The 8,681-nt window shown below is 47.0% G+C and overlaps 1 non-coding gene across 1 annotated transcript; it reads left to right on the top strand.

The window, feature by feature from the left end:
* The first annotated feature begins 2,204 nt into the window (after positions 1-2,204).
* Positions 2,205-2,278, top strand: Trnai-uau (transfer RNA isoleucine (anticodon UAU)). The gene has a single exon. It is a non-coding gene; the product is annotated as a tRNA-Ile (tRNA).
* The last annotated feature ends 6,403 nt before the right edge of the window (positions 2,279-8,681 follow it).

The raw sequence follows: 8,681 nt of genomic DNA, 5'->3' as shown, positions 1-8,681 counted from the left end.
AAACGTATTTGTTGGGTCTTCAAATATTGCTAAAATACAGACCTGGACCTTTTAGCAGTCAAAGTGGAATCACCCTAGAATCAACAAGATGAGCCACAACGACTTCGACGAAATCTACGTGGGAATCCATTCAAGTGCCAAAATTAATGACTTTCTTACAGTGACTTCATTATTTCCATTCTGACGATACCATCCACAGTCAATAACTTTGTTGTGACAATGAAATGAACACCCTTAGCTGCTTACAGGCGTTGACATACGTCAACGAGGACAGATGAAAATGTGTGCACCGACTGGGATTCGAACCCGGGATCTCCTGCTTACGTGGCAGACGCTCTATCCATCTGAGCCACCGAGGACACAGAGGATAGCGCGACTGCATGGATTTATCTCTGGCACGCCTTCCGTGAAAGCCACATTCTCAACGTATTGTCCCGCACTACATTCATAGTGCCCCCGCCCATTATACTCATTACTCGCGGCGCGTTGCCGATTCCCGTAAGAGTTCGGGCACTGTTTGTGCATTCGCACAGAAGAAGAAGATGGTTAAGTGGCCGGTTAGCACTAACTATACAGGGTGAGTCACCTAACGTTACCGCTGGATATATTTCGTAAACCACATCATATACTGACGAACCGATTCCACAGACCGAATGTGAGGAGAGGGGCTAGTGTAATTGTTTAATACAAACCATACAAATATGCACCGAAGTATGTTTTTTAACACAAACCTACGTTTTTTTAAATGGAACCACGCTAGTTTTGTTAGCACATCTGAACATATAAACAAATACGTAATCAGTGCCGTTTGTTGCATTGTAAAATGTTAATTACATCCGGAGATATTGTAACCTAAAGTTGACGCTTGAAACATTGTCCTCACTTCATTGCAGGGGCCCAAACAGCTGCAACCAACATACCTCTCGTTTCTACAGAATGATCTGCCAACGTTGCTCGAAAATGTCCCACTGGAAACGCGTCGACGTATGTGGTATCAGCATGATGGTGCACCTGCACATTGCACAATTAACACTCGGCTGACCCTTGACAGGATGTTCGACGGGCGTTTCATATGACGTGGAGGACGCATAAATTGGCCAGCCCGTTCTCCTGATCTTACAAAAAAATGGTTCAAATGGCTCTGAGCACTATGGGACTCAACTGCTGTGGTCATAAGTCCCCTAGAACTTAGAACTACTTAAACCTAACTAACCTAAGGACATCACACACATCCATGCCCGAGGCAGGATTCGAACCTGCGACCGTAGCGGTCGCACGGTTCCGGACTGCGCGCCTAGAACCGCGAGACCACCACGGCCGGCTCCTGATCTTACACCTCTGGACTTCTTTCTGTGGGGTACGTTAAAGGAGAATGTGTACCGTGATGTGCCTACAACCCCAGAGGATATGAAGCAACGTATTGTGGCAGCCTGCGGCGACATTACACCAGATGTGCTGCGGCGTGTACGACATTCATTACGCCAGAGATTGCAATTGTGTGCAGCAAATGATGGCCACCACACTGAACATCTATTGGCCTGACATATCGGGGCACACTCTATACCACTCCGTAATTGAAAACGGAAACCACGTGTGTACGTGTACCTCACCCCTCATGGTAATGTACATGTGCGTCAGTGAAAAAGACCAATAAAAAGGTGTTAGCATGTGGACGTAATGTGCTGTTCCAGTCTCTTCTGTACCTAAGGACCATCACCGTTCCCTTTGGATCCCTACGTAATTCGGTGCTCTCCGATACACACGATCGAACAGCGGAGGAGTGGTATTCAAGCGTCAACTTTAGGTTACAATATCTCCGGATGTAATTAACATTTTACAATGCAACAAACGGCACTGATTACGTATTTGTTTATATGTTCAGATGTGCTAACAAAGCTAACGGGGTTCCATTTAAAAAACGTAGATTCGTGTTAAATCATGCTTCCGTGCATTTTTTATGGTTTGTATTAACCAATTAGACTAGCCCGTCTCCTCACGTTCGGTCTGTGGAATCGATTCGTCAGTATTTGATGTGGTTTACAAAATATATCCAGCGGTAATGTTAGGTGACTCACCCTGTATATATATACTAAGATATAATGGGCGGGAGCACTACGAATGTAGTGCGGGACAGTACGTTGAGAATGTGGGTTTCGCGGGAGGCGTTCCAGGGATAAATCCTTACAGTCGCGCTATCCTCTGTGTCCTCGGTGGCTCAGATGGGTAGAGCGTCTGCCTTATAAGCAGGAGATCCCGGGTTCGTGACCCGGTCGGGGCACACATATTCATCTGTTCCCGTTGACGTATGTCAACGCCTGTAAGCAGCTAAGGGTGTTCATTTCATTCTAACGAGCTGCATGGTCACCGATGGTATCTGTTCTTCCGGACATGTCCGAAAGAGCAGGGGTTGGGTTGTTTGGGGTAAGAGACCAAACAGCGAGGTCATCGGTCTCATCGGATTAGGGAAGGAAGTCGGCCGTGCCCTTTCAAAGGAACCATCCCGGCATTTGCCTGGAGCGATTTAGGGAAATCACAGAAAACCTAAATCAGGATGGCCAGACGCGGAATTGAACCGTCGTCCTCCCGAATGCTAGTCCACTGTCGAAAGAACAGATACCATCTTAGTATATAATAACATTGTTGTTGCCCGATAAAGCGAACATATGCTGTGTGAGCAACATTATTAATCTGATTTCTAACCTACTTTGCAAGTGGTGGTATTGTTATAACGTCTCTCATCCGAACTTCTCTTTGGAGCTGATGCTGGTCAGGGCTTGCTGGATAACCGCTTCTGTCTAGCTATTCGACCCAAACTCTTCAAGGATTTGAAATAGTGCGTGTCGGTCAACTGAGTCGAACAGCTTGGCAGAGTCGACGCAGGTCACCGGGAATTCCCTGCTGCTGAGTTTCGGATGCGGAAGGGTGGCCTCGGACTGACGTGCAGGTGTCGGAGGTGGTGTTCCGGAACCACTACACGGCCAGCGTGTCGCTGCTGGTGCGGGCCGTGCACTACACGAGCGCCGCCAAGGCGGCAGCGGCCAGGGCGGCGTCGCCGCGCGGCGTCGCCAGCGAGGCAGCAGCGGACGCGGCGGCCGACGGCAAGCGGTGAGCCGGCTGGGCATTGCCGCTCTCTCTCTCTCTCTCTCTCTCTCTCTCTCTCTCTCTCTGGAAACCTCAGTACTGACGTGTGCACTAGTCGCATTACCTCGGACACTTTCCTGAAAAATTCATTCATTCTTCAACTTGTTTCTGGATGCTGTTTGCAATTTACAATTTGAAGTTCCTTTGGTGTTGGTACGTTACTCTTATTCTCACATATCTCTGATACTTGACAAAAGTGTCTATACATTTATCTTCTATGCTATGTACAGGAATATGGTAATCTTATTAGGCGCAGACTGAAACTTGACTGTAGACTGGCACAGACTAATGTAGACTGGTACAGACAGGTGCAAATAAATGCAGACTCATACACACTAATGCAGACTGACTAATCGGAGGTCTGTACACTCGTTATAATACCTCGCGCGTTCAGGTATCACTGCGCGAGTGTGATCCGCGAGGAGAAAAGGTTCTACGTTAGCAGCAATCTCATTGGCTGCATTACATATTAATACGTGGATGGGAGGAAGGAGAATTTGGTCTGTCTCTAAGGCAGCGCCATCTCGTAGTGCGGAGACGGACGAGCGCTGCAACTGCGCTGTTGTGCTTAGTGGGGCGCGCTCTAGTGGGAAAGTTGTGCACGCGCTGACTACGAGGAACTATGTACACAACAGGATGTCGCTTAGTGCACTCTCGTACACTGCAATGTCCTCTTCATTTGATGAAAACCGCTGCCCTCGAATTTTTTCCTTAGTCTTAGGGAACAGAAAGAAGTCACAGGGGGCCAGGTCAGGTGAATAGGGGGAATGGGGTAACACTCATAGATGCATTGTCGTGATGCAGCAGAAGGTGCCCACTCATCGACTTTGGATGGTGTGACTTCCATGTGGCAATGACTTTTGGAAGGCAATCGTTCACGTACCATTCGGCATTGACTGTACAACGTGTGTCTAAGGGCACAGAAGTGAGATGCCCGATCTTTGTGAAAAAAGTTGCCACCGTGTTTTTCCCAGAGTTCCAACTTCGTCGAACTTCTGTGGGTGGTTCCTCCCCTGGAAAGCATCACACAGAAGACTGTCTCTTCGTGTCAGGGTCATAATGATAGACCCACGTTTCATCACCTGTGACGATATTGTAGGTGTCTTGGGACTTGCCTACATTGAATTTTTTCATGAAACGACACCAGTCCACTCTCGCCTTCTTTTGGCTTTCTGTCAGGGAATGTGGCACCCAGTGGGCACATTTAGTAAGGCCTAAGCGACTATGAACGACGGTCTGTGCTGCTGTTGATCCAATATTTAGAGTCCCTTCAGTGTCGCAAAATGTAAGATGTGGATCTTCTTTGATCATTTGCCTCACAGCATCAATGTTTCCAGGAGTCATAGCTGTTGCTCTCCGACCGGGACGAGGTTCATCTTCAATTGACTGCCGACCCCTCCAAAACTCGCGTAACCAATTTCCAACTGTGGCCCTAGAAGGGGAAGCTTCACCAAAAACACGCAGCAAAGAAGAATGGTATTCTTCGGCACTTAAACCCTTTTTATAATCGTAAAATCGCGACAGCTCCATCCTGCACCGTCTCTGACTCAGCACTGCCTGTGCTTTCTTACCGCGCTTTGGGAGGATCATCACTAGCCAGGGGCTGCGTGCGCACTTCTCAAGGTCGAAAAACATCCCTCTTTCGACGAAAACAACCCGATTGTCCTCCGCCTTAAGGTTCATGGGCTGCTAAAAACTTTCGGCATAGCCCTCGTATCATCAGTTATTTGTGAGTTGTGCTGAACAGATTTCAATTGTTTACTACAGATAAACTACACTAGGTAGCCAAAGAAACTGGTATAGCTGCTTAATGTCGTGAAGGGCCTCTGCGAGAACGCAGAAGTGCCGCAATATGACGTTGCATGGACCCGACTAATGTCTGAAGTAGTGCTGGAGGGAATTGACACCACGAATCCTACAGGCCTGCCCAGAATCCCGTAACAGTAGGAGGGTGTGTCGATCTCTTCTGGCCAGCACGTTGCAAGGCATCCCAGATGTGCTCAATAATGTTCATATCTGGGGAGTCTGGTGGCCACCGGAAGTGTTTAAACTCGGAAGTGTGTTCCTGGAGCCACGCTGTATCAATTCTGGACATGTGGGGTGTCGCATTGTCCTGCTGGAATTGCCCAAGTCCGTCGAAATGCACAATGAACATGAATAGATACAGGTGATCAGCCAGGATGCTTAAGTACGTGTCACCTGTCAGACGTATCAGGGGTCCCATATCACTCCAACTGCACACGCCCCACACCATTAATGAGCCTCCACCAGCTTGAACAGTCCCCTGCTCACATGCTGGGTCCATGGAATCATGAGGCTGGCTCCATACCGGTATACGTCCATCCGCTCCATTCAATTTCAAACGAGGCGTTGATGGGCCCAGGCGAGGCGTAAAGCTTTGTGACGTGCAGTCCAAGGGTACACGAGTGGGTCTTCGGCTCCGAAAGCCCATATCGATGATGTTTCGTTTAATGGTTCGCACACTGACACTTTTTGATGGCCCAGCATTGAAATCTGCAGCAATTTGCGGAAGGGTTGCACTTCTGTCACGTTGGACGATTCTTCTCAGTTGTCGTTGGGTCCCGTTCTTGCAGGATCTTTTACCGGCCGCAGCGATGTCGGAGTTTTGATGTTTTAGGTGGTTCCTGATATTCACGGTACACTCGTGAAATGGTCGTACGGGAAAATCCCCACTTCATCGCTACCTCGCAGATGCTGTGTTCCATCGCTCTTGCGCCGACTATAACACCGCGTTGAAACCCACTTAAATCTTGATAACCTGCCGTTGTAGCAGCAGTAAACGATCTAACAGCTGCTCCAGACACTTTGTGTCTTATACAGGCGTTGCCGACAGTAGCACCGTATTCTGCTGTTTACATACCTCTGTATTCGAGTAAGTATGCTCCTTTGGCGCTTCGGTGCTTAAAAGATAGAAACACGTTGCGCACGCCACTAGATAGAGGAAAGTTCAAAGTTTTGACACAGCTGCCCTGTTTGTTTGAAGCAACATGGCTACTAAGCCACAAGTCAAAGCATTCTCTATGTTTGAATTTGAGCGAAGTGAATCCATTGTTCAAGTGCAACGTGCACCCCGCCATCGATTGCCGCTTCTGCACAATCAGATTTGTGACTGGCATAAAATATTGTTGGCAGCTGGCTGCATATACAGAGAGAAATGATCGGCCACGCACTTCTGATAAAGTCGAGCGTATCCGACGTGCATTCACTCGGAGTCTTCGAAAGTCCACGAGACGGACAGGCCAGGAATTTATGCTTCTTCAGACAACAGTGTGGCGTGATCTGAGACGGCGCCGCCATATTAAGCCTTACATGTTGCAGTCAATGCTGCAGTTGCGTGCCGACGATCATATTAGAAGGTTCGGATTTTGCATTTCAGTTCTCAAGGATATGGACAGCGGACACTTTTTCCGAAGGGCTCATCTTTTCGGACGAATCGAAGGTTCAAATGGCTCTGAGCACTATGGGACTTAACAGCTATGGTCATCAGTCCCCTAGAACTTAGAACTACTTAAACCTAACTAACCTAAGGTGAACACACAACACCCAGTCATCACGAGGCAGAGAAAATCCCTGACCCCGCCGGTAATCGAACCCGAGACCCCGTGCTCGGGAAGCGAGAACGCTACCGCGAGACCACGAGCTGCGGACGACGAATCGAAGTTTCATCTGTCGTTTTAAATGAACGGTCATAATGTAAGAATTTGGGCGGTACAAAATACTGGCGTCGTCGTCGAACATGAAAGAGAGACGCCGAATTTGAATGTGATTTGTAGCGTTTCTGTTCACAATGTTTATGGACCTTCCTTTTTTGCGGAAAAACTGGGAGAGGGATTTCATACCTGGACATGCCGCAAAATTGTTTGTTCCCTCAACTTCAAGAAGATTCCAGAGATTCCATTTTTATGCATGACGGCGCTCCGCCTCATTTTCACCTCGAGATGCGGCGTTAGCTTATCAACACTGTCCCACAACCTTGGATTGGAAGGGGTGGACAACTAGATCTTGTTCCTTGTTTTTACCCTCCCAGGTCACTCAACCATACACTTTGCGATTTTTTCTGTGAGGGTAAATAAAAAAACAGAGTCTTCGTCCCACCCACAGCAACTACTCCTGAAGAGCCGAGAAATGGAGTTTTTGAAGCTGTCGACTCAATAAATGGGGCCTGTTGATTCGAGTGTGGAATGAAGTGGACAACCTTTCCGGTATTTCTCGACCTATGAATGGTGCTCATGTTGAGTATATGGTATATTGTCTGTGAAAACAAATAATGTTTAACCTTCCACTATCCAATGACATGCGCAATGTGTTTATGTCTTTCATAGTTTGTCGGTAATAAACAATTGTAACATAATATTTGTGTTTTGATCACCCCATATATCAATGAATTGTGCTTCTGTGGTAGTAAGTTCCTATGGGACCGCCGGCCAGGGTGGCCGAGCAGTTCTAGGCGCTACAGTCTGGAACCGCGCGACCGCTATGGTCGCAGGTTCGAATCCTGCCTCGGGCATGGATGTGTGTGATGTCCTTAGGTTAGTTAGGTTTAAGTAGTTGTAAGTTCTAGGGGACTGATGATCTAAGAAGTTAAGTCCCATAGTGCTCAGAGCCAGTCCTATGGGACCAAACTGCTGAGGTCATCTGTCTCTAGGCTTAAACATTACTTAATCTAACTTAAACTAACTTACGCTAAGGACAACACACACATACCCATGTCCGAGGTCAAACGGCGTGGCTGCTTCAGCCTTTTTTTTATGTTGTGTCTAGGAATCCTGCATACTCGGTTCGCTAGACAAACAATGAAACAACTCATATTAATGAGTTTTATTACAATAAGACAATTACAATACTTAACTTTGATAGATGTGTCGCAAGCAAATGGCGACATAGAAAATAATCAGTCTTCTTCAGAACAGACAGACACAATGCCAATTACAAAATGATCTACAGAGAATTTCTGTATGGTGCGAAAAGTGGCAATTGGTACTAAACAAAGAAAAAAGCGAGGTCATCCACATGGGTCCTAAAAGAAATCCGATAAATTTTGGGTATACGATAAATCACACAAATCTAAGGGCAGTCAATTCGACTGAATACCTAGGACTTACAGTTACGATCAACTTAAATTGGAAAGACCACATAGATAATATTGTGGGGAAAGCTAAACAAAGACTACCCTTTTTTGGCAGAAGGCTTAGAAGATGCGACATACACACTAAAGAGACGGCCTACATTACACTTGTCCATCCTCTGCTGGAATATTTCTGCGCGTTGTGGGATCCCTACCAGGTAGAATTGACATTGACGGAAGACATTGAAAAAGTGCAAAGAAGGGCAGCTCGTTTCGTGTTGTCGCACAATAGGGGTGAGAGTGTCACTGATATGATACGCGAGTTGGGGTGGCAGTCACTTAAACAAAGGCAGTTTTCTTTGTGGCGAGATCTATTTACGAAATTTCAATCGCCAACTTTGTCTTCTGAATGCAAAAATATTTTGTTGACATCCACCTATGTAGGGAGAAATGA

This window comes from Schistocerca serialis, chromosome 10 (assembly GCF_023864345.2).
Source record: "Schistocerca serialis cubense isolate TAMUIC-IGC-003099 chromosome 10, iqSchSeri2.2, whole genome shotgun sequence".
Lineage (NCBI taxonomy): Eukaryota > Metazoa > Arthropoda > Insecta > Orthoptera > Acrididae > Schistocerca > Schistocerca serialis.
The sequence above is the reverse complement of the archived record's forward strand: the minus strand, read 5'-3'. Positions and strand labels throughout refer to the sequence as shown.